The 25,130-nt window shown below is 44.6% G+C and overlaps 2 protein-coding genes across 3 annotated transcripts in view; one reads left to right on the top strand and one right to left on the bottom strand.

The window, feature by feature from the left end:
- Positions 1-15,708, bottom strand: part of Agrp (agouti related neuropeptide) — a 65,883-nt gene extending 50,175 nt beyond the window's left edge. The window contains exons 1-2 of the mRNA XM_057753319.1: positions 14,791-15,708; positions 486-1,749 (exon numbers count right to left, since the gene is read on the bottom strand). The gene's annotated coding sequence lies outside the window, so the exon portion shown is untranslated. The remainder of the gene's footprint in view (positions 1-485; positions 1,750-14,790) is intronic.
- Ctcf (CCCTC-binding factor) overlaps positions 14,051-25,130 on the top strand; it is a 50,763-nt gene continuing 39,683 nt past the window's right edge. Inside the window, exons 1-2 of one of the 2 annotated variants that reach the window (XM_057753317.1) lie at positions 14,051-14,247; positions 21,686-21,802. The gene's annotated coding sequence lies outside the window, so the exon portion shown is untranslated. The remainder of the gene's footprint in view (positions 14,248-21,685; positions 21,803-25,130) is intronic. The other variant, XM_057753318.1, reaches the window with a different exon arrangement.

Consider the following 25,130-nt stretch of genomic DNA (forward strand, 5'->3'; position numbering starts at 1 on the left):
ATGGCTGTCCCGTGAACCAAGACAGCAAGGTCCTTCCCTCCCTGAGGCACCTCTTTCCCGGCAATAACAAACTGTGAACTCTGTGGCCCCCAACAGTCAGCAGACCTGTGATGAGGAAGTAGGACTCCCAAGAGAGGGCCTCCCTGCCTCCAGCACAGAAGTTTGTTGTTAACCTAGGTTAGGGGACCTTTGGGACCCGCTCTGAGGGTGGGACGGGATTTCAGGATGGCAGGCCTTTGCTAAGAAGGTTCCGAGGGATTTCCACACCCATGGCTAGAGAAATGGACCCTCCATCCTACCAGGATTTCTGTTGTCTAGAGAAACTGGACATCCATAAGGTCTCCCCAGCTTGAGGCCTGTGGTGATATGGCCCAGTAGTCTGACACTGTGCACAAAGCTGCCATGGGGAGAGGGGGGAGTGCTCAGGAAGAGCCAACAGTTTCCTAGGTGGGGGTGGGGTGACCCAGATCCCTGGGGAGCCTTACCCCAGTGTTTTAGAACTGCCTATGAAGAGGTTTTTGGCTGGGCCTTCAGCACCTGCTGTGGAGGTCATGCTGAGCAAAAGAAACGGCAACAGGAAACACCTGTGAGTGGATACCGGCAGTTTGCGATAGTCTGGTGGGGGTGGGGTGAGGCGCACATAGACAGCCCTTAAACACTGGCATAGCTGGGCAGGATAGGGCAGTTCAGCTTTTTGGTTGGTCAGCTGGGGTAAAATGGAGTAGATAAAACAATCAGGTGACAGACCACACCATCGCCTATAACCGGTCACAGTTTGGAGGCAGTCCCAGAACCACCAGTAGACTCCCTGTAGGCAGGATTGTTGTGAGTGGTGGGAAGAGAGTGGAGTTGAACCTTGGCTGAGCAGGGAGTAGGAAAGTGAAGGCAGTGACTGGGCCAGAACACCTTCAGAGCACAAACCACGGACAGTGCCCGACAAGAAATACAGGGTGGGAAGATGCCATTATTCCAGTCCGTCACTGACTATATCCATCCCTGTTCTCCAAAACAGAAGGAACAAGACCCCTCTGTCTTCTACAAGGAGGGTACTAGGGCCAGAGCCTAGGCGTCTGTCCTAGCTGAGGAAGAGTGAGGGCAGAGTGGAGAGGAGCTAGAATCAGAGCAGAGCCTGGTGAAGGGCTGTCAAGGTCAGGAAAGGACACTCAGGCCTTGGCCCTTCAAGACTTCTGGGCTTGAAGCAGTGTGCATCAACCACGCGACAACCACTTGCCCTCTCCTCTCAGTTCACAGCCTGACTCAAGTCAGGCTGGCTTGGTCTCCTAGCCTGACAGTAGGTCTCCTTCTGTCAACAGTGGGAGGCACACATGGGGCACCGCTTTTACTTCCTACCCTGCTGTCCTGCAGGCTGGGGAGACATTTGTTCTTTCAGGACAGTTGGGAGCCTGCTGTCCCAGGTGGTGGGAGGTTGGTGATGTTATCAAGAGTCACAGGTGTCAGCAAGGAAAGTGTGCACCTAGAGAGGGCAAATGGAAATGGGCTGCCAAGGCCTGTAACATGCTGATGGGTTCATCATTTAAGACCACCTAGGTCACAGTCATGTCTTATTCATCGTCTTCAGAGCACTGCAGAGGAAACGGCAAAAAAGGGCCAGGCTGAGGTGGCTCAGGACACAATTTATTGTGTTGGTGGCTGCAGGAGTTTCCTTCCATTCCTCTCCTTTCCTCTTGCCCTCTTCCAACCTTATCTTTTCTTCTTGTTTCTCGCTCTTCTTTTCTCATGCATTCAAAGCTGCAGTGAACCAAAAAGAAGAAAAAGCATGTTTATGAAGGCAAAGAAGCAGATGGGCTGGCACACGGGAAGAGGACTGCTTCCTGGTCTCCCCCACAGAGTGGGGGTGCCTTCCTTGTACGTTTCTGAGCCTGGTATGTGGGTACAATTTCTGGATGCCAGCACATGAGATGTTCTCTGCTTTCCCTCCATCCCCTCAGAAAGAAGTTTACTCTTCAAGCCGCCTATCCCCAAAGATAGAAGGATCTTATGGGTAGCTGGAGAGAAAACTCAGCAGTAAAGAACACTTAAATGTTCTTTTTTTCTTTTTTTGGATTTTCGAGACAGGGTTTCTCCGTAGCTTTTGGTTCCTGTCCTGGAACTAGCTCTTGTAGACCAGGCTGGCCTCGAACTCACAGAGATGCGCCTGCCTCTGCCTCCCGAGTGCTGGGATTAAAGGCGTGCGCCACCACCGCCCGGCTCACTTAAATGTTCTTGCAGAGGACCTGAGCTCAGTTCCCAGCATCCACAAAGTGGTTTGCAATATTCTAGAGGCACATACATGCAAGTAAAACCTCATGCACATAAAATAATTTATCTTTTAAAGCTGGGTGGTGGTGGCTCATGCTTTTAATCCCAGCACTCAGGAGGCAGTGGCAGGTGGATTTCTGTGAATCCAAGGCCAGAGTCTGGTCTACAGAGTGAGTTCCAGGACAGCCAGGGCTATACAAAGAAACCCTATCTCAAAAAGCCAAAAAAGAAAAGAAAAAAAAAAAGGCTCTTGGCTTGTTGGCTTGGATGCTGGGCTAGGCTTTTCTGGACCTGGATAATATGAGAAGGCGAGATTGAAAGACTCCTAGAAGTTAAAGAAGCACAACATGTCATTTAGAAAATAAAGCTGTCAATGGCCTGCAGTGACAGCCATTAGTCTAAAGTTGACGCTAAAATTCAAAGACCAGTTGCCTCAACTCATGATACATCCCAGGAACATAGATGTCCAGTAAATGCTGACTTAGAACAGCTGATTAGCAGATGCTTTGCTGTAACTACCAACTATCTGTTCCCAGCTAACTCCTCTGACCTCTTCCTCCTGTGCAGGCACCCCTTAAATAGCACTCCATTGAGTTCTACTCTCTTTTAAACACATGGCTTCCATCCACATTCGGAGGCTACTGTCAGTCATTCTGTTTTTACTTTATTTCTAGACACTTGTGAATCCAGTTCCAGACTGGATACTTCCTTTTGAACACTCAAAGCATTTTAAACTCAACAACCCAAAGCCTACTCTTTGTCCCTCTTGGACTTATTCTCCACAATACAGAATGATTTCTAAAACTCAAATCTACCTCTACAGGAATTGTTTACGGAAAACCCCAGCCCACTCAACCTCGCTCCGGCAACCCTTTGAGTCATTCCAGTCTGGATTGTCATTTCTACTGGAACTGCTCCCCGTGCCCTGGAGCTTTACTGAGCTTTCTGCAGGGCTTGCCTAGACCTGGTACCACTCCTCCTATGGTCCATGATTTTCACTTCTCCACAGCCTTGCTCAAGCCAACCCCCTAAAACCTTCAACTTGGACATTACATGTTTCTTTAAGAGTTGTCCCCGGGCGGTGGTGGCGCACGCCTTTAATCCCAGTACTCGGGAGGCAGAGGCAGGCGCATCTCTGTGAGTTCGAGACCAGCCTGGTCTACAAGAGCTAGTGCCAGGACAGGCTCCAAAGCTACAGAGAAACCCTGTCTCGAAAAACTAAAAAAAAAAAAAAGTTGTCACCTCACCAGGGTACACTTGCAAATGCTTGGAGTAAGATTGTTGTGGGGCTGGAGAGGTGGCCCCCAGTGGTTGAGGTCCTCTTCCAGAGGATCTGGGTTCAATTCTCAGCGCCCACATGGTCGCTCACAACTGTCTGTAAACTCAGTTCCAGGGGACCTGACACCCTCACAAGGACATACATGCAGGTAAAACACCAATGTTCATAAAATAAAAGTTTTAAAAATAAAGTGAAATAAAAGGATTGCTGTGATTTCAAAGCCAGTCTGGGTAACATGGTGACTTCGAGGCCTATCTGGTCTGTATTACCATTCTAACATATTAATCCCAGACAGTTGCAACTGCTTCGGTGTAAGATGCATCATTATTCTGATGATTCTACTAAGCGGCTGGCAGCACAAGCCCGAGGATGACCCCCAGGGGCTTGACAGGTCCTTTCCAGTGGAACTTCATGAGTTCTAGTCTTGTTTTTCGAGACGGTCTCTGGGTAGCCCTGGCTGTCCTGGATCTAGCTCTGTAGACCAGGCTGGCCTTGAACTCAGAGATCTGCCTGCCTCTACCTCTCAAGTGCTGGAATTAAAGGCTTGCGCCACCACTGCCCGGCATCCCCCTACATTAAACAATGCTTTATCGGTAGTCTTCATAGTCTGTGGTTCAACCACTTAAAGTGCACAATTTGCTGGACATGGTGTACAGGCCTGGAATTCTAGTACTTGGGAGGCTAAGGCAGGAGGATAGGAGTTTAAGGTCACTCTTGGACAACATAGTAAATGTGAGGCCAACCAAGACTACTTGAAATTATGTCCCAAAACAAAAAAAAAATAGCACTACAATAAAGCATCTAACATAATAGCTTTGGATATATTCAGAGTTTTACACCAAGGACTATAATTTTAGAATATTTTTACCTATCCATAAAAGAATGTAACTTCCTTTTAGCTATCTTTCCCAGGGTCCCTGCATTCTCTCACCTCATCTCCCCACCCCACCCCCAGGCCTAGGCAATTAGAAATCTATTTTTTGCTTCTATGAATTTGTTTTTGCTGTATATTTTTCATAAAGGGAATCAGATTATGTCTTTCCGACTTACTCGGTTCGGAGCCATCTAAGAACTTTCCCAAAGGTTAATTCAGTGAGTCTGCCATGAATCCTGACAATTACTATTTGATCATCCTGCATTTCCTTGTTTTTGTGTGTTTGTTTTAGACAAGTTTTCATTATATAGCCCTAGTTGGTCTTGAACCTGTAATCTTCCTACTTCTACTTCCTGAATGCTGGGACTATAGGTATACACTACCATGCCCAGCTCTATATCCATTTACCTCTATTACCTAAAGCCAGATCCGTATGAAGTGGACAAGAAATGTCTTTCAGGGCTCTCAAGAAAACTTGGTGAATAAGAGCGTGTGCTGTATAAGCCTGGTTCTGAGTTGGATCCCTGTAATCCACATGGTAGGGGGAAAGGAACCTGCTCCTGCAAATTATCCTCTGACCTCCACACTCTCCGGCACAGACACAGGCACACACATAAATATATATCACATATATGTATGTATATATAGACACACACACACACCATATAAAACACACAGTTTGTTGAGACAGAGCCTGTCCTGGAACACATACACACATACACAAAAGAAATGTCTTATAATAGCTCATCCCTGTTATCCTAGCATTGAGAGGCCGAGGTAGAAGGATTTCTTTGAGTTCCAGACCACGCTGGGCTATAATGTGGGATCCTATCTCTAAACAATAAACAGAAATGCCTTTGGATGTATATTTCTGCAATCTGTTACCTCTGGGCTTCCTAGATCCAATTATATCTTCCTAGATCCCAACTTACGTCTTTTCTATCTCAATGCAACCTCTAAACATTTTAGGACGAACGTACCGTATGTTTAGTGTAGAAGAAGCCTTAAAATTCAGCACATCCCTTAGAAGCATATCCTGTTTCCCTCCAGCATTACTTGTCTAGAGCATAAGGCTGGGTTCAGTTACTCAGGACGTACTTACAGACTAAATCACAGCTCCAAATGCCTCTGCCAAAGTTGTCTGAAATTTCCATCATTAAAGCCCTTTTGATATAGCTCAGAGGTTAAAGGTGCTTTCTGCTGATGATGAGTTTGATTACAGCTCTTCCTATGAGTTGAAGCCATACTATCCAGCTTGTCTTGGGGGCAGAAATCCTTTTGTCCCTCCTAAACAAATCATATGGAATGAAGGAAATGGGAGTTCAGTGTTCAGTGAAAGGGCACATGCTTAACATGCACAAGGTCCTGTGCTTAATTCCTGGCCGAGACATCTCCTCCCCTTCCTAGGTAGCCTTAGAGCTATAGCATCATCTCCAGAGGACTGCCATAGATGCAGAAATGTTGAGCTAGTGGTGTGGTACACACCTGTAATTCTATTCCAGGACAGGCTCCAAAGCTACAGAGAAACCCTATCTCAAAAAAAAAAAAAATTTTTTTTTTTTTTTTGAGCCTAGAATTTCAAAATCAGTTGGGTTAGTATAGTAAGACAAAGAAGGAAAGGAGGGGAAATGGAAAGGGCAGGGCAGGGGAAGAAAGGAAGGAAAGAGATGTTATTTGAAATCTGGCCTGGTGGCAGAGGTCTATAATCTCAGCTACTCTAGCACCTGAAAAGTTTAAGACCAGCTTGGATTACAGAATTAATTTAAGGTCAGCAATTTAGTAAAATATCAGGCTTTAAAATAAAATGCTGCCGGGCGGTGGTGGGCGCACGCCTTTAATCCCAGCACTCGGGAGGCAGAGGCAGGCGCATCTCTGTGAGTTCGAGACCAGCCTGGTCTACAGGCTCCAAAACCACAGAGAAACCCTGTCTCGAAAAACCAAAAATAAATAAATAAATAAATAAATAAATAAAAATAAATAATAAAATGCTGGGGATATACGTCAGTGATAAACCATCTGCCTAGTGTGCCCAAGGCCATAGGTTCATAGGTTCCCCAATATAGAAAAAGAAGATGATTGATAAAAGTTGGGTGGCACTAGCACATGCCTTTAATCCCAGGAACTTGGGAGGCAGAGGCTGACAGATCTCTGGGAGTTCGCAGTCAGCCTGGTCTGTAGAGGGCAGCCAGGGCTGTTTGTTACACAGAGAAACCCTGCCTCAAAAGGAAGAAAGTGCCAGGCAACAGTGGTGCACGACTTTAATTCTAGCACTTAGGAAGCAGAGGCAGCCGAATCTCTGTGATTTCGAGGGCAGCCTGATCTACGGAGTGAGTTCCAGGACTGGTTCCATAGCTACTGAGAAACTCTGTCTTGAAAAACAAATCAAACAAATAAACAAAAAAGGAAATAGAATCTCAGGTAGGAGGGTCTCTGAGTTCAAAGCCAGCCTGGTCTGGTATACATAGAAAGACCTGTCTCAAAAAACAAAACAAAACAAAAAAACAAAATGAAAGAATCTCTTTGAGAATTATTGTAGAAAATATGTCTTTCCCAGAAAGAATGACTCTAAGACCAAGAAAACTACTTAGAAATGTAGCTGATTCTACTGATGACTCTAGAAAGAAGTCAAGTTGTTGGAAGGTAGGTTGGGACTAAGGGGAAATAACAGAAAGCAGGATAATTACATTTACTTTGTAATAACTGGGGGGCTGGAGAGATAGCCTAGAGGTTAAGAGCATTGGCTGCTATTCCAGAGGTCTTGATTTCAATTCCCAGCAACCATATGGTGGCTCACAATCATCTGTAATGAGAGATCTAGTGCATGCAGGTAGAACACTGTATACATAATAAATAAAATCTTTTTTTTAACAAAAAAAAAAAAACCTGGTCCCTCTAACTATGTCAGAAGCTTTACTTTTCAAGATTTTTATCACTATGTCAATACAATTATCAACCTCATAGAGGAGCAATCTGAGATTACACAGCCACTAGGAAATCAACACATCAACACCACGAGGGCCCACAAGATGGCTCAATGGATAAAAAGGCTCTTGCTACCAAATCTGATGACCTGAGTTCAATCCTTGAAACCCATCTGAAAGAATTAACTCCTGCAAGTTGTCCTCTGATGTCCATGGCACACACACATGTTCCACTCCCCCCCCCCAATAAATTTTTTTTTTTTAAAAATGTCCACATAATACCCGAGTCCAAGTGTCCTGGTTAGTTTTTTCTCCCCCGCTCCCCATTTCATTTTTGCTTTTTTGAAGGCAAGATTTCTCTGTGTAACAGCCCTGGCTGTCCTGTAGACCAGACTGGCCTTGAACTCTCAGAGTTCTGCCTGCCTCTGCCTCCCAAGTGCTGGGATTAAAGGCGTGCACCACCACCGCCCGGCCTACTTTTTTTGTTTGTTTGTTTGTTATTTTTTGCCAACTTGGTACAAGTTAAAGTCATCTGAGAAGAGAAAACTTTAATTGAGAAAATGCCCCCATTTATGGTATATTTTCTTTGATTAATGGCTGTGTGGGAGGGTGCCCAGATCACTGTGAGTTGTGTTACTCCTGGGCAGGTAGTACTGAGTGATATAAGAAAACAGGCTGAGTGAGCCCAAAAGAAAAAGCAAGTCTGTAAGATTCTGGCTTCTGCTTCAGTTCCTGCCTCCAGGATCCTGCCTTGAGTTCCTAGCCTGACTTTCCACGACAGACTGTGACGTGGAAGTATAAAGTAAACAAATCCTTTCCTCCTCAAGTTGGTTTCGGTACAGTGTTTTATCTCAGTGTCAGAATCCCTCACTAAGACATTAGGACAGTCTGACTCCCACATCCAGACATGTCGATAGTAAAAATTTAAGTTTTATAACTAACATCCAGCATCTTGGTCTGTTTATCAACGGTTCTCTAGACAGCCTGGTCTATAGAGTGAGTTCCAGGACAACCAGGACTACACAGAGACAGCCTCCACCCTACCCTGATCCCACTCCCTCTAAAGACCAACCAAACAAAAAAGTTCTCTAGTAACTTGGTCTTGGCTGTGCTAGCCCCTAGGCTCCCTCCAGTTCCCATTTCACCCTGGGACCTTTTTCTTGCCTTCCCAGGAGACAGCATTAACAGCTGGATACAAACTTGTTCTGTTTTTACCCTCAGATGACTAATTTAGTTTCATTATCCGTTTCAATTCAAAATCATACATCTTTTTTTTTTCTTTTTTTTTTTTTATTTATTTATTATGTATACAATATTCTTTCTGCGTGTATGCCTGCAGGCCAGAAGAGGGCACCAGACCCCATTACAGATGGTTGTGAGCCACCATGTGGTTGCTGGGAATTGAACTCAGGACCTTTGGAAGAGCAGGCAATGCTCTTAACCACTGAGCCATTTCTCCAGCCCCAAAATCATACATCTTTTTAAGGCTAAACTTTAATATAAAGTTCTAATCTTATGAAAGCTGCTAACTTACTATAGACTGTTAGGAAATAGAAGTTAGTCATCCTTAAAGTACTGATATAATTAATTACAGGAATAAGCCTTATTTAGTTCCCTGTATATGTTTTCAAAGTCAAACTTAAAATAAGTAACTAGAAACAAAGTTTGTCTAATCAAACGTACCTAGGCAGCCCTCATACTTCAGAGATCTGCAGAATATGGCATTTAAAATAATGATTAAGAAGCTTATTATATTAGACAGAGACTCCAAGATCCTAGCAGTGACCCAAGGTCTCCAAAGAAGATTATGGGACACCATGATGTCTCCACTTGGATTACAATGATGCTGACCACTGGGCAAGATGCCCCAGTTCAACACCTGCTGCCAGGACCTGGTCCAGACTGTGGACAAGCAGCAGGACATTGGAGAACTGATTGCACCACTTTTGCCTAGACAAAATAAGGTCAGTCTTTTCCATGTCCCTCTTCCATAGGAAAAAAAATCACCTTATGGGCCTGGGTAAGACTATAAGACTGCTGTTCTGATACTCCCACCCCCAGTGCACGAAGACCTGGGTATGGCTAACTATATATGGACTCTGGTCCCTGTCATTTTTAATTCGCAAGCTGCTTGGTCTGTACTCAAGTATAGTTTATTTATCCTTCTCTGACAGTATTGATGGTTAGGCTAGCTATATATAACTTTGTCATCTTAGCAGCAGCTTTAAGAGTCTCTTCTCCAGGGTGCTCTCTCTCTCTCTGCTCTTTTTCTGGAGAGGCAGCTTCTGCCTCTCTTTTCTCTCCCTCCTTTCTCCCCTCCCCTCTTCCCTTCCCCCCTCCATAACCCACTAAATAAACTCTATACCCAAACTCTCTCTGCATGGCATATCTGTCTGTCTCCTGCCGAGGCCTCAGGCCACGCCAGGGAGTCCAGTGAGGCCTTGGCTGACCCATCATCCCTCATGGGACTGGTCCCCACCATCTCTTTATAAATGATAACTAACACCCATTATCTGCTTTTTTTCTAAGATAGGGATTTCAATATGAGCCCTTAAGTTTCAAATATATTATTTTCCTTTAAGTACATAAAATTTTAACTTCTGTTCTTAGTTTAAACTTGTCTCAATAGGTTTCCACTTGGCAGGCAGATACATCTAAGCATCAGTTGCTGACTATCACCTGCTCCGAATGACTGCAGCCCTGGACTTGCTGAAAGCTAATGGGGACCAGTCCGGCTGATGTGAGTGCTCCCTGACTCTTCTACAGAGTCTGTGAACCAGATGCTTCTGATGAGTGCCCCACTGCCTGAATTCCCTCCTTACCTTTGGCTAGCCTTTCAGCCTTCTTGAGCCCTGATAACAATGCCCCAATGTCAGCTCAAAGTAGTTACAGAAAAGAACACATGCTCCCTGCCCAGAATAGGTTGAAATGCTAAGACAAGGGAGAACTTCCTGGCATGGGGGACAGAAATGGCTACCTATAATGTCCACTGACATACCTGTCATTGGTACTTGTGAAGGGGGAAATGTAGGACCCAGCCATAACAAGCTCAGTAGAGATCTGAATCTCAGTAGCTTACACTAAGGCAATACCTGGTTCCAAGAAAGGCCACAAACTGAGACTACCCAGATACCACCCAGGAACAGTCCTTCCAAAGGAAATTCCTAATGTTCCAACTATTGCAGAAATGATCACCTGCCAGCACACACCCACCACTTTTTCACCAGGATACCCCTATCCAAATGTCAGCCAATCAGGGGTCCTGAACCTTAGAAATCCCTCATCCCGAGCCGGCGGTGGTGGTGCATGCCTTTAATCCCAGCACTCGGGAGGCAGAGGCAGGTGGATCTCTGTGAGTTCGAGGCCAGCCTGGTCTACAAGAGCTAGTTCCAGGACAGGCTCCAAAAGCTACAGAGAAACCCTGTCTTGGGCTGAAGAGATGGCCTCCAATTCATGATCCTTCTGCCTCAGCTTCTCAAATGTTGGGATTGCAGGTGTGTACCACCATACTTGGCTAGAATATGACTTAATTTTTAATATTTTTGGTCTCTACAGATTGACCACAAAGCCTCACACATGCTAGATACTGTATTCTACCACTGAGTTACACCACGTCTTGCCAGCACGGATACTAGTCTACCAGCCAGTTAGTAAAACAGCACATTGCTTATCCGCCAAGCTCCCAGGCACTCAACTTAAGAATGTGAAATTACGCCGGGCGATGGTGGCGCACGCCTTTAATCCCAGCACTCGGGAGGCAGAGGTAGGCGGATCTCTGTGAGTTCGAGACCAGCCTGGTCTACAGAGCTAGTTCCAGGACAGGCTCCAAAGCCACAGAGAAACCCTGTCTCGAAAAACCAAAAAAAAAAAAAAAAAAAAAAAAAGAATGTGAAATTACTTTAAGAATTTGCCCCCACCAAAGAGGCTGAGGGACAGGTTCGAAAATATGGTGACTTTATATATGGTAAATTGGACAGTTATCTGCTAAAAGGCCCTGACCACTCCCCATGGACTACAAACCTAAGTGAAAGTCCATGGGAAGGATGCTTCCTTACATTCTCAAAAAATAAGGTGTGTGTGTGTGTGTGTGTGTGTGTGTGTGTGTGTAGGGGGGGTGATGGTGAGATGACTCAGCTTGAGACCATTCCTGACAGTCTGAGCTTCTTCCTTTCTTTTTTGGTTTTGAGACAGGGTTTCTCTGTAGCTTTTTTGAAGCCTGTCCTGGAACTAGCTCTTGTAGACTAGGCTGGCCTCGAATTCACAAGAGATCCGCCTGCCTCTACTTCCTGACAACCCAAGTATCATTCCTGGGACCCACATTATAGAAGAGAACCAACTCCTGCAAGTTATTCTCCGATCCCCACATATGTGCCCTGGCAATCATACATGCACATACGCCTCACACAAAATAAATAAAAGGCAATAATTTTTTTTAAAAAAAAGCACTGTTAATACCTATTTTTCCTAAATGACAACCCTAACAAAACTACACACACACGAACACACACACTTAGTCTATATCACATCCTAGAATATTCTAAAACTATCCTTTATAAATCAGGAATGGTGGCTCATGCTGTAATCCCAGCAAGAAAGCGAGGGGCGTATAAATAAAATTTGAGGCCACCTTGGGCTACAAAGTGGGAAATAGGCTAGCCAAGGCTATACAGCAATAGCAAGACTTTGTCACAAGACAAAATACACATACACACGCATACACACACAAATCCCAACTATACAGAAAAATAAAACATAGGGGCTAGCTAGTAAGATGGCTCAGCTGGTAAAGGCATTTGCCACCAGGCGCGATAACTTGAGTTCCATCTCCAGCACCCACAAGGTGAAAGGAGAGAATTTACTTCTGCAAGTTGCTCTTTGACCTTCAAACATGAGCCACGGAACATGACCATACCCACCCTCAGTAAATTATCCTAACTATATCTCATCACATCACTCTGGCCTCTCAACTTATCTCTTTCTAGCCCTAAATGCCTTATTCTTTGGTTTTCCTTTCCTTACTCTTTGGAGATGATTACACAAAGTAGGACATAGAAACCTTGTCTTGAAAAAACCAAAACCAAACCAAACAAATGAAAAACTCGGTTTTTTTTTTTTTTATTTTTTAGGTTTTTTGAGAGTCCTGCCATGTGAATGTCTGTGCATTGAACTCCTACCACCAGAAGGGAAATAAAAAAAACTCCTCCCTTGCCCTCACTTCCTTCTGCACTTATCCCCAACCTCTCTTCTACCCACAGCAAAACTCTCAAGTTGCCTTCATGTATTGTTTCTATTTCCTTACTTTCCTGTTTACTTTTGAACCCATTTTACTCAGGCCAGCATCTTCAGTTGGTTCATACTAGTCAAGCGAAAGTCACCAATGACATTTTCTAGTTATCTCCGAGGTAACAAATTCAATAAGTCTCTGACTCAACTGTACCAGAACACGCAGCATCTGGAAACAGGAGCCTCCCTTCCTGCCTCAAACCTCTGGCCTTGGATTCTACAATTCAACACTCTAGACTTGACTTTCTGCCTGCTTCCTTCTCTATTACTCTCTCTCTGTGGAGTTTCCTAAGATTTAGTCTTGGAATTTCTTTTATCTGGATAAACTGGCTCATGAAGTTTAAAAACATCTTATTTAGTTGCTGACATCTGAACATCTGGATTATACATACATACTTCCAAACCCAACTTTCTGACTCTTTTGGGGGGAATAGCAGTTATCTGCTCATAATGGGGCAGCATTCTCACAACACAGCATAAATATATGGACAGAGCAGAAGCAGCTCCCTTGATGCCACGTGCATTTGTTATTCTCGTAGATAAAACAAGAGGGTTGGGAATACAGTCCTAAGTCACATTCCACAGTCTTGGGGGGAGAGGGTCTTTGTCAAGTTTACCACTGGTTGGGTAGGGTCCCTAGGCTCCTCCAGGGGAGAGGGAAGGGCTGAACGACTTCAACTGGGAACCTAACAGAAATAATGTCTTTAAAAATCCACTGCTGTGGTCTGCTGTCTCTCCGGATTGAGAAGTCCTCGAGACAGCAAGAGACCCTGCCCTGGTCCTTCGTTTCACACCCGGTTTTATAAGGCCCTTTTCTAGATCACCAAAGCCACTGGGCAAAGACAGCTCTTCCAGCCACCGATCTCGAGCACCGGACAGTGTTGGAGAAGTGTGAAGGCGCGGGAACTCGCTGGGTCTTACTCGGCAGCGGAGTACCGCGCAGGGCTAAACCCGGGTTGGGCCCAGCGGGGTAGGAGACTGGGAAGGGCCGAACCTTGCAGCCTCCTCGACCCGCTGCCTGGGCCCGCGCGCTTAGTTCAAGTAACCTTAACCCTCCCGCCCTCCACGGCTTCGGGGGAAGAGAAAAGAGCTGAAGAATCACTGCAACCAGGCGGAGATCCGACCGCCCAGAGGCCGCAAACCTCCGCCCAGGAAGCCCCACCCAACGGGAACCAGGACGCCTCCGCCTTAGCCGAGCCCACGCGCGACCGGGCGAGGGCGCGGAAGGGCGCGTGCGGAGTGACGACGCGACTCGCGGCGCATCCCGTGACGCCATCGCGCCCGCTTTTGAAAGTTGGCGCCCGGGGCCGCCTCCCATGCTGCCCCGCGCCAACCCCTCCCCTCACCTTTCCTCCCCCGCCCTCAACTCGCCGCCGGCCGGCCCCCCCAACCCGTCTCTTCCCTTATCAGCACCCGCGGCCCCGGCAGCGCCGACGCAGGCGCACTGCACCGCGCCGCCGCCATTTTGTGTCCGAGCCTGTGGAGCGATTAAACCGTGCGCGGAGCTGCTTCTTTGGCGGCAGCGGCGACAGCGGTAGCCAGTGCAGGCACGCGGAGCTGGCCGGGGACGCCAGGTGGCCGGAGCGGTGGAGCGGCGGCGGAGCGGGCGCCGCGGGGGGTGTGGCGCGAAGGTAAGGGGGCCCGGGGTGGAGGAGGTTTCGCGGGCCGCCTCTAGGTGTCACGATGGGGCCGCTCCGGTCGGCGCTGGCTGCAGCCCGGCGCCAGCGCCGCCGCCGGGGGGTGTTTGTCTCCCTCTACCGTCCCTGCTGCGGCGCGGCCGCCGCCATTGCCCGGCGCTGCCGCCAGGGCCTGGCCAACCCCCTCCACGCCCGCCCGCTAGCTTCTCTCCGCCCAACATGGTAGGCCTCTGGCGGCGGTGGCGACAGAGGCCTGCGCGCTCGGCGACTCCATTTTCCTTTCTTTGTCTCTACCCTCGAGGCCGGCTTTTGGCCCGGCTGATCTTCGGGCCGCGGCCCGCCCTCTGCCCTCCGCCCCTCCCGCGACGGGTGGCCCTAACCGAGGCTGGACCTCTTGAGGTTCGGTTTCCGCGCTCGGGGGTCCTGAACCCTCTGCCGCCCGCGCGTAGCCGGGTCCCGGAACCGTGTGGGTGTCGGGTCCCTACTGCCGCGCCTCGGACTGCCCATCTTCCCAGTCCACCCGCTCCCGGAACCTACCCGGCCGCCGAGTGCTTCTCCAGCAGCTGGGGTGCTCTCTAGTTCCTCCGAGTCCGATCATCACCGCCGCTGGTCTCCGTCGCCGCCGAGTGGCGCAGGCGGCGCTGCTGTGGCTGCGAGCAGAGGGACCCCTGAACTGCCGAGAGCTCCCTCTGCAAGGCTGGCTGAGCTGCTCGCGCCTCGACGCCGCCCGAGCGGGCGGGGGAACGCGCGCTCGCCGCCCCCTCCGGGTCCCGTTGCGCCCCCAAACTCACGCCAGGGCATCGCGCCGGACTCGATCGCTGCGGCCCCCAATGGTGGGCGGAAAAGACTCGAATTTCCGCACCAAATAGTTTTTTTTCCCAGCTAGGTTCGCACTCTTCAGCCCCTTGGAATAACACATTGTGTGCTCAGAGATCTCAAAGGGACTGAAACTTATTTCACTCTGATCTCAAGTGATGTGTTAAACACCAAAATTCGGTAGCATAGGCTGGTTACGTTTGTGCAGGCGACGCTGGAGTTTGCCTCCAGTTTAAAAATGTCCTGCCCGTAACTTCGCACTCCACTTACGACCTGATGCTCTAGGGCTAGGCTAAGACAGTTCAACCCTCTGGGATTGTGCAACCCGATATGAAGCGCCAGTAGGGCAAAATGAACTTATTCTCGACTAGACTGGTAATTTGACTGTTGGATGAAATGTGAGGGTTGATGTTGTAATTGAGTCCTGGGTCACTTGCAGCAGATGGTTTATAAATGTGTGCCTAATGTAACTACTCTTTAGTAGCTGACTTCCTGGATTGAGTTTAGCATTAAGTAAACATCAGCATAGAGACAATACTTTTTTGGAGTTTAGATAACTAAGAAAGCTAAAATTTCACGACCTCCATAGACAGGAAAAGAAAGTAAACAGGGTATTTACCCTGACTTTAATTATTTTACATTAAAAAGCTTACGCTGTTAAATTGCTGGAGTAACCTTTATTTCCCGAGTCGCTCCCCCATATTTTGTTACCAATTAGTCGCTGATATGTGACTTAGGTTCTTAAGTAGAAAAGAAACTCTAGGTTGACATTTATAGAAAAGAAGATATTTAAGTTTATTAGAAGCTTTAAACATCTTCCCACCCCAAACCCCGGACAGAGTAGTTTCGCTCTGTGGCTTTGGCTGGCCTCCTACTCAGAGATCCACCTGCCTCTGTCTCCCGAGTGCTGGGGTTAAAGGTGTGTTCCGACATGCTTGGCTTTCTTTAAACATCTTGTATGCTGTTCACTGTGATCTCAGTTTGTAGGTCCTGGCAACCCCCATTGTACACAACTCCCCCCCCCCCCGTGTAGCTTTGGAGCTTGTCCTCCATCTCACTTAGTAAACTAGGCTGGCCTCTGCCTCCCGAGTGCTGGGATTAAAGGCTTGTGCCACCATGCCTGACTGTGCACAACTCTTTGAACACTCCCCAACGTTTTATGTCATCCCATTTCCCTCCCTTAAATGAACCTAGGATTCTCCAAGCTAGTTAAGCCTTACTAGCCACATTGAAATCCTGTGCAACTTTTTTGTGGTGCTTGTGCATGCCATGAAAGTGTTCTACCTTTGAGGTGTGTTCTCAGTCATTCATCTCATCTTTTCTTTGAACCCTCCAGAATGCTCTTCCTCTCCCTCCCCTACAATAAAATTTCACAGAGTTACTAAATGTAGTGTCGATGGAGTGCCAGCCTTTAGTAGAACCATCTTTTTAAAAAAAAAAAAAAATACTTGGCCCAACTATGTAATTTATTACATTTTCAGATTTTTGTCGAGTTTTGTTGTTTGGCAAGTGTCATTTTTATTAAAATAAGCTGCACAGGCTCCCAGGGATGGCGACTTCCAGTACTTTAGAAGTGGAAGAGGAGGAGGAGAAGAAACTCAAGGTCATCTTTAGCTTCAAAGCACGTACAAAGCAACCTTTTGGTATGCGAGACTGCCTTAGCAGAGAGTAGTTGGAATTTGTGTTTGTAGTAACTGGGGTTTGAACTCAGGGCCTTGAGTAAGTTAAGCAAGTGCTCTCTACCTCAGCTATATTCATAATCCCCTTATTTTTTTGATAGAGTCTCTGATTAAGTTACCCAGGTTTGAATTTAAGGTTGAATTGGCCTTGAATTTAAGCTTACTTAGGTAGACCTCCCACTTTAAATTATAATTTCCTGATACCTGGGATTATAGGCTTGAATCCTGACATATTTAAAGTTAGGATTTGTTAGGAGTACTTGACAAAGTTTAGTCCCCAGTACTATAACAACAAACAAATTGGCAGATATTAGCAAAATATATTTATTTTTTTTTTTTTTTTTTTTTTTTTTTTCGAGACAGGGTTTCTCTGTGGTTTTGGAGCCTGTCCTGGAACTAGCTCTTGTAGACCAGGCTGGTCTCGAACTCACAGAGATCCGCCTGCCTCTGCCTCCCGAGTGCTGGGATTAAAGGCGTGCGCCACCACCGCCCGGCCAGCAAAATATATTTTTAAAAGTGACATTAAGTCCATTATTTTGTACACTAAAAATTTTTCAATGGAAAGAAAGCAATTATATCTCTAAGGAAAATAATTGGGAGTGAATTAATGCAAGATAACACAAAGGATCTACTTGTTTAAAACTTTTTTTTTTGTTTTTGTTTTTTTTTGCTTGTATAGTTTTGGTTTTTCAAAACAGGATTTCTCTGTAATAGTCATTGTTGTACTGGAACTCACTCTGTAGACCAGGCTGGCCTTGAACTCACAGAGATCCTCCTGCCTCTGCCTCCCTAGTGCGTGTACTACCAGTACCTGGTTTAAAACTTAATTTTTGTTGGGTATAATGTCACATATCTTTAATCTCAACATTTGGAAGGCAGATGCAAACTAATTTCTGGGTTCAAGATCAGCCTGGACTACCTAGAGATATCCTGTCTCAAAAACGAGCACAAAACAAAGTTTTTAAGCTGTTATTTAATTAATTAATTCGAGATGGGGGTCTCACTGTATAGCTCTGGCTAGTCAGGAACTGGCTATGTAACACAGACTAGTCTTCTATCTCAGAGATCCACCTGCCTTTGCCTGAGTTTAAAGACATCACGTCCTTTGGCCTTTGTGTATGTGAGTGCAGGCAGGTGTGTGAAGGAAGGTCCCACACTGTAGAGTCCATTTTCTTCTTTCTTTTTGGATCCCTGGTTGGCCTAGAACTTGCTGTGTAGATTAGATTGGTGCTGTACTCAAGAGATCTACCAGCCCCTTGTCTCCCAAGTGCTGGGATTGAAGTCATGAACCATTGCAGCTGACTTGTATTCTCTTCCCCCACTTTTCTATTTGAGACAGGTTGTTTTTTTTTAATGTGAAAAAGGGTATCAGATCTTACATCTGAAGTTACAGACAGTTGTGAGTTGACATGTAGGGGAAGGAGGGTGCTGGGAATTGAACTCAGGTTCTCTGGAAGAGCATTCAGTGCTATTAACCACTGAGCCATCTCTCCAGCCCCGAGACAGGAGTTTTCTTCATAGCTCTGGCTGTCCTGGAATTGACTGTGTAGACCAGGCTGGCCTCACACTTGATGTCTCAGCCTCCTGAGTGCTGAGAGTAAAGCAATGGACTTTTACTTGATTCTGGACTCAAGTCATCAGGCTTTCCTGGAAGTAGATTGTACCTACAGAGCCAAACAGCCATCTAGCTCAGCCCAAGGACAATAATGTGACACAGTATATGACTATCTGCCTATATAAGGAAATCCTACTTACTTAAGAGTTGTTGAGCCGGGCGGTGGTGGCGCACGCCTTTAATCCCAGCACTTGGGAGGCAGAAGCAGGCGGATCTCTGTGAGTTCGAGACCAGCCTGGTCTACAGAGCTAGTTCCAGGACAGGCTCCAAAACCACAGAGAAACCCTGTCTCGAAAAACCAAAAAAAAAAAAAAAAAAAAAGAGAGAGTTGTTGGAAGGTTCTCCTTAGGGATCTCTCCAGCTCTCCAGCCTTGTAAGATAATTTAGGAGGTGCAAAAGTAGAACCTTAACCAGGCGGTGATGGCGCACACCTTTAATCTCAGCACTTGGGAGGCAGAGGCAGGTGGATCTCTGTGAGTTCGAGACCAGCCTGGTCTACAAGAGCTAGTTCCAGGACAGGCTCCAAAACCACAGAGAAACCCTGTCTCGAAAAACCAAAAAAAAAAAAAAAAAAAAAAAAAAGTAGAACCTTTGATGTGTTCTAAGAGTTTAAGGGTCTTTTTATTTTTATTTATTTTTTAAGGATATTGAGAATTAAAGGAATCCAATTGGGACCAATGCCTGTTTTGAGAATTCCTTGGCAGATCCACATGTGCCTGACTAATGCTGTAGGGAGGAGTCCTACAGCAGAGTCTTTCACATGGTTTACTTACTGGCTGAAAATTCTGTTGAGCCTTTTTTTCTCCTAGAGGTTGCTGCTGGCATCACAGCCATTCCACATCATCTACTTTAGAGTCTCTCTCTCTCTCTCTCTCTCTCTCTCTCTCTCTCTCTCTCTCTCTCGTAGGAATCTTAATTTGTCCAGCTTTATATTCTATTTACATATCTTGGCTCCAGATGACTTCAAACTGTTGGTTAAAATTATCCTTCTTCGAATAGCTAAGATTGGTAATGGTTCAAGACTGAAAAGGAACTTACAGGTTTAGGAAGAACAATAGATGAAATATGTGTAACATTGAAGATAGCTGTTCTCAGATATGTAGATTTGTATCACATGTATTTTCAAGACCACTTAAAGCCAAGCATGGTGGTATATGCCTGTAATCCTAGCTCTCAGGAGGCTGAAGCAGGAGAATCATGAGTTTGAGAATAACCTAGTCTATATAATGATTCCTTGTTTCAAAAAATACCAAAACAGCAAAAAGAAGCCTTCCAGGACTAGAGAAGTGGCTCAGCAATTATGAGCACTTGTTGCTTTTGCCAAGGATCCGGGTGCTGTTCCTATTACCCACATGGTGTCTCACATTCACTATCCTGTTCTGACCTCTATGTGCTTAATGTACATGTAGGCAAAGTACTCATACATAAAAACAAATCTCTTTTATTTTGTAAATTATTTTTAACTTGTTATGAGATAGGTCTCAAGTAGCCCTGGTTGGCCTAGAACCCATGATGTAAATAGATTAAGCTGGTCTCAAACTCATAGCCATCATTCTGCCTCTGACTCCCAAGTGTTGGAATTACATGTACCATCTTAAGAAGTTGGGGAACTACCATGCAGCCTTTCTAGTCTGTATCTTCATTGCTTCCTAGCCAATATCATGGTGCATTTTTTCAGTGGTTTAATATTTGAATGCAAAGATGTGGTATTACTTAGTCTTTTGACGTTATACCTCAAGAGTGGTGATATATTTTTTCATGCACCTGATTTTTATTGTTGGAAAGATTTAAAATTTTTGGGATGTAAATTTTGTTCCCTTTTGATGGTGTTATGGACCTCAATATGAAATTGTTTCTTAGGCAATAATAACAGTTTTATGTTATGCTGCCTCCCAACAGAAGAGCCATGCCATCTCTTTTATCTTGAGTCTTAAAAGTATTGTATCAGCTTATTTTATTGAGCTAGTTAAATTATGAGATGGATTTCCTCTTTGTTGTACTTTATATACCAGATTCTTTGAAAACTTTTTGTTGCTTGTAAAGATTTACTTTTATTTTGTGTATGAATGGTTTTGCCTGCACGTATGTATGTATTACGTGTGTATACATTGTACCCATGGAGGTCAAAGGGGGTCAGATTCCCTAGAACTGGAGTTATAGACAGTTGTGGGCTTTCTTGTGGGTATTGGGAACTGAACCTGGGTCCTCTACAAGAGCAGCAAGTGCTCTTAACTGCTTAACTTCTGGGCCATCCCTCTAGCCCTTTTTGTTGTTTTCAGAGATAGTCTCACCTCAGACTCATAATCCTACTGCAACCTGGGACTATGGGTGTACGCTACCACCTTTGAAAACTCGCAGAGTATTTCACTTAGGGCTTTCTCTTTTCCTCCCTTTCTCTCTTTATTTCCTCGGTGCTTTTTTGTTTGTTTGTTTGTTTGTTTTTTGGGTTTTTTGTTGTTGTAGTTGGTTTTTTTTTTTTTGGTGGGGGGGGCATGATCTCAAGTAGTTTGGACAGTCCTAGAACCTGCTGTGTAGACCAAGCTGGCCTCAAACTCAGATCTTCCTGCCTCTGACCTAGAGTCTGGGGTGCTTGGATTAAAGGTGTTGATTTCCATGCCTTTTTTTTTTAAAATAGAGATATTGTCCATTCTACTTGAAGTATCTCAGTTCATTGTAGTTTAGGAAGGGAAAGGGAAAATGTTCACTAAGACAAGTATTTGGTTATTCTAGGATTTTCAAAGGTCTTTGAAAGCTTCTCCCTGCCTCTTGTTAATAAGCTTACCAGTTTGTGCAGCAAACTAACTTAATCAGTAACACTACATACTGTTTACTGAAGATAAGGAAACAAACTGCTAAAGAATTATTTTTTAGCTGTAAGAATTTTGGTAGTTTGTGTGTATGTGCCATGATTATAAATGCAGTACTTACTGTTTTAACAATCATAAATCTTTTTAATCTGTATCTGTTCATTGAATGTCTAAAAAGGAAGTGAATTGTATTTATTGTTGGCTTGAAAGGCATTTGTAGAATGATTCAGTTAATATATGAACAGTTTGTTGCCTGGGGTGGAGGTTTTGTTGTTGTTTTTGAGACAGGATCTTGCTTGTATCTCTAACTGGCTTTGAACTATTGGCAATTCTCTTGCCTTTGCTTCCCAGGTGCTGACATCATAGACCTTCATTCATTATTACAACCAGCAGGTCTATTGTTTTCTTTGTTTGTTTTTTCCTCCCAATCATATCTATCAGTCTTTCTTTTTTTGCTGTATAGTGTGTTTATGTGAATTTGCTGTCTCATTAAATGATTTCTGCTTTTCTTTTAGAATGACTACAAACCTAGAACCAAAGAACACGATGCACTAGCAGACAGACTTGGAGCTAGGGACTGCAGAACTGGGTTCTGTTTTCCTTCCTCAAACTGATTTTGCAGCCACGGAGAGGTAAATGCCTTTTCCTTTGTTTGCTCTTAATAAAAGGACTAGCTGAGCTCAGTGATATAGGCCTGTGGTTATAGCTACGCCAGGCATAGGTAGGAGAATAACAAGTTGAAGGCCACCCTAGAGAAAATAAAAAAGTAAAAAGATGGTTGGGGTGGCATATGCTTGTAATCCCAGCCAGCACTTGGGAACCTAAGAGATGTAATGTTACAGCCTAAGTTCAGTCCCCAGTACTGAGGGGGAAAAGTATGAGATAATGCCACCCTTTTGGGTGTAGAGGATTTCTGGGTAGTTTTGAGCATAAGAGATACAGCACATTGGATAATTGAGAGCATGCAAGCAATTTTTTTTTTTTTTTTTTTTTTTTTTGGTTTTTCGAGACAGGGTTTCTCTGTGGCTTTGGAGCCTGTCCTGGAACTAGCTCTTGTAGACCAGGCTGGTCTCGAACTCACAGAGATTCACCTGCCTCTGCCTCCCGAGTGCTAGGATTAAAGGCATGCGCCACCACCGCCCGGCCATGCAAGCAATATTATCAGGTCCTGGGTATGAAACCGTAGTGCCATATACTAGGTGATTAATAGGGCAGATACAATGTTTTTCTGTAGAAACCTTTAGGTTATATATTTTGACCATTGGGAGATGATGCGAAGTGGTAAATGACAGTTTATAGTTTTATAATTTTGATATGAACAGTTGTGATCTTGTTCTTGGAGAAACTAGTATCTGATAAAATTTTTCTTGAGTTAGTCTAGTTAGCCCATATTTGCCTTATAGTGTGATAGTCTTTATCAATTTTGTTAGTCTATACTCTGCATGGATACTTGGAAAAGACCTTATAAATGTTGGGGTCTGTTCTGCTTTGAGATTTCTTTTTTTGTGTGTGTTTTGTTTTGTTTTATTTTTCGAGACAGGGTTTCTCTGTAGCTTTGGAGCCTGTCCTGGAACTAGCTCTATAGATCAGGCTGGCCTCAAACTCACAGAGATCCTCCTGTCTCTAAGTTAACATTTTTTAAGCAGAGTGCAAGCTGTATTTCTGTCTTGAAAAATAAAGTATTAAACAAAATGAGGTATGAGTACCTTTAGTGGGAAGTGTTTTTTGTTTTTTTATTTCATGTGTATTGGTCTTTTACCTGGGTGTAATGTCTGTACATGTGTGTGAAGGTGTTGTATCCTCAAAAACTGGAGTTAGAAACAGTTGGGAGCTGCCATGTGGGTGCTAGGAATTGAACTTGAATCCTTTGGAAGAGAAGCAGTGCTCATCTCTCCAGACTCAGGGAAGTGTTTTTTTATGGGCACCACAGTAGAAACCGGCCTGTTGAAACAGTTCTGGCTTTGTGCCTCGGCCTCCCATGTGCTGGCATCCTAGCTAATGACCACCATGCCTGGCTGTCATTACCTCGACTGCGCATGTACATAAATATACATGCGTGTGCTCCTGTGCATATAGGAGATCAGATAGGAGTCAATTCTCTCCACCACGTAAATTCTGGGGTTCAAGTGCAGGCCATTTGGTTTGGTTACAAGTACTTTATACCCTGAGCCATCTCACGAACTCCAGCTTAGTCCTTTAACAATTTATACTGATTTTTGAGTGTTGAGAATATAGCATAGTAGTAGAATTCTTTCCTAGTTTGCGTGAAGTAAATTCAAGTCCCAGTAGTGGGGGGAAAATCTTGTCATGGAGCTAGAGAGATATCTCAGTGCTTACTGTTCTTGCAGAGGACCAGGATTGGATTTCTAGCACCCATCTGGTGGCTCATGGCCATCTGTAACTCCAGTTCTAACATTATCTTGCATCCACATTCTTTGTATTTGACTGAATGCTTTGATTTTCATTTGTATGTGTGACATTTTCCATAGATATATATCATTGACTATTACTTTTAGGGTCAGGTTTCATTACTGGATGTCCATTGTTAGTCTCTGTACAATATAGAGAAACTTCTCTTTGGCTGCTCCTAAACAGAACACTATATTTATATTTCTAAAAAGTGACCAGTTTGACAAATTGTTTTAGGAATCTAATATTCCTTTGTTCTTTATATTTCTTTTTTTTTAAATTTTATTGATTTTTATTGAGCTCTACATTTTTCTCTGCCCCCCTCCCTGCCTCTTCCTTCCCCTTCAATGCTCCCAATTTACTCAGGAGATCTTGTCTTTTTCTACTTAACATTTTTATATATATATATATATATATATTTTTTTTTTTTTTTTTTTTTTTAGATTTATTTATCATGTATACAGCATTCTGCCTGCATGGATGCCTACACACCAGAAGAGAGCACCAGATTTTATCATAGATGTTTGTGAGCCACCATGTGGTTGCTGGGAATAGAACTCAGGACCTCTGGAAGAGCAGTCAGTGCTCTTAACCTCTGAGCCATCTCTCCAGCCCCACATTTTTATATTTCTATGAGTAGTACATAGTATACATGTATACTTTTCAGATTTTTCTTTTAATTTTCTTGTACATATTCTATCCTGTGACACTATTTATTATACTCACTGAGAAATTGGGGCTTGTTCCCAACTCTTGATCTGTGTTAAGAGCATTATGTTGCTATTTATTCTTACCATTGTGCTATGAGGATAAGTATGTGTTGTTGAATATAAGCTGTAAGATTTCTGACTTAATGTTAGCCTTATAGGAACCCCTAACCAAACAAATGGTATTGGTTCTATCCAGTAACCTTTGTGGTAGTACAATGTGGTCACACACTGAGATGCATTGTAAAACTATGAGCTTGCCTTTCGCTTGTACACAAGTATCTTTCAGTATTGGTGACACTCAAGGATAGAGATGAAACTTAAAGACTTATTCTGTGAGATATGAATAGTTGGAGATGACTTTGCAGTTGTGTTTTTTTTTTTTTGAAATGGTCTCTCCAAGTAATTCTTTTTTTTTTTTTTTTTTTTTTTTTTGGTTTTTTCGAGACAGGGTTTCTCTGTGGTTTTGGAGCCTGTCCTGGAACTAGCTCTTGTAGACCAGGCTGGTCTCGAACTCACAGAGATCCGCCTGCCTCTGCCTCCCAAGTGCTGGGATTAAAGGCGTGCGCCACCACCGCCCGGCTCTAAGTAATTCTTGAACTCAACAGAGACCCTTCTGCTTCTATCTCCTAAGTGCTAGAATTAAAGTCAAGCACCACCATGCCTGGCAGTTTTGCAGATTTTATCTAAAAAATGAACAAGCCAGATATTGTAGCTAACATTTGTATTCCTAGCACTTCAGAGACTCAGGCAAGAGGGGTCCAGTGAGTTTGAGGCCAGTGTGAAGCCTTGTCTCAAAAGGGGACTCGAGGAGTGGGGTGAACATCACATTAGGAAACAATAA

The sequence above is a fragment of the Chionomys nivalis genome, chromosome 21, assembly GCF_950005125.1.
Source record: "Chionomys nivalis chromosome 21, mChiNiv1.1, whole genome shotgun sequence".
Classification (NCBI taxonomy): domain Eukaryota; kingdom Metazoa; phylum Chordata; class Mammalia; order Rodentia; family Cricetidae; genus Chionomys; species Chionomys nivalis.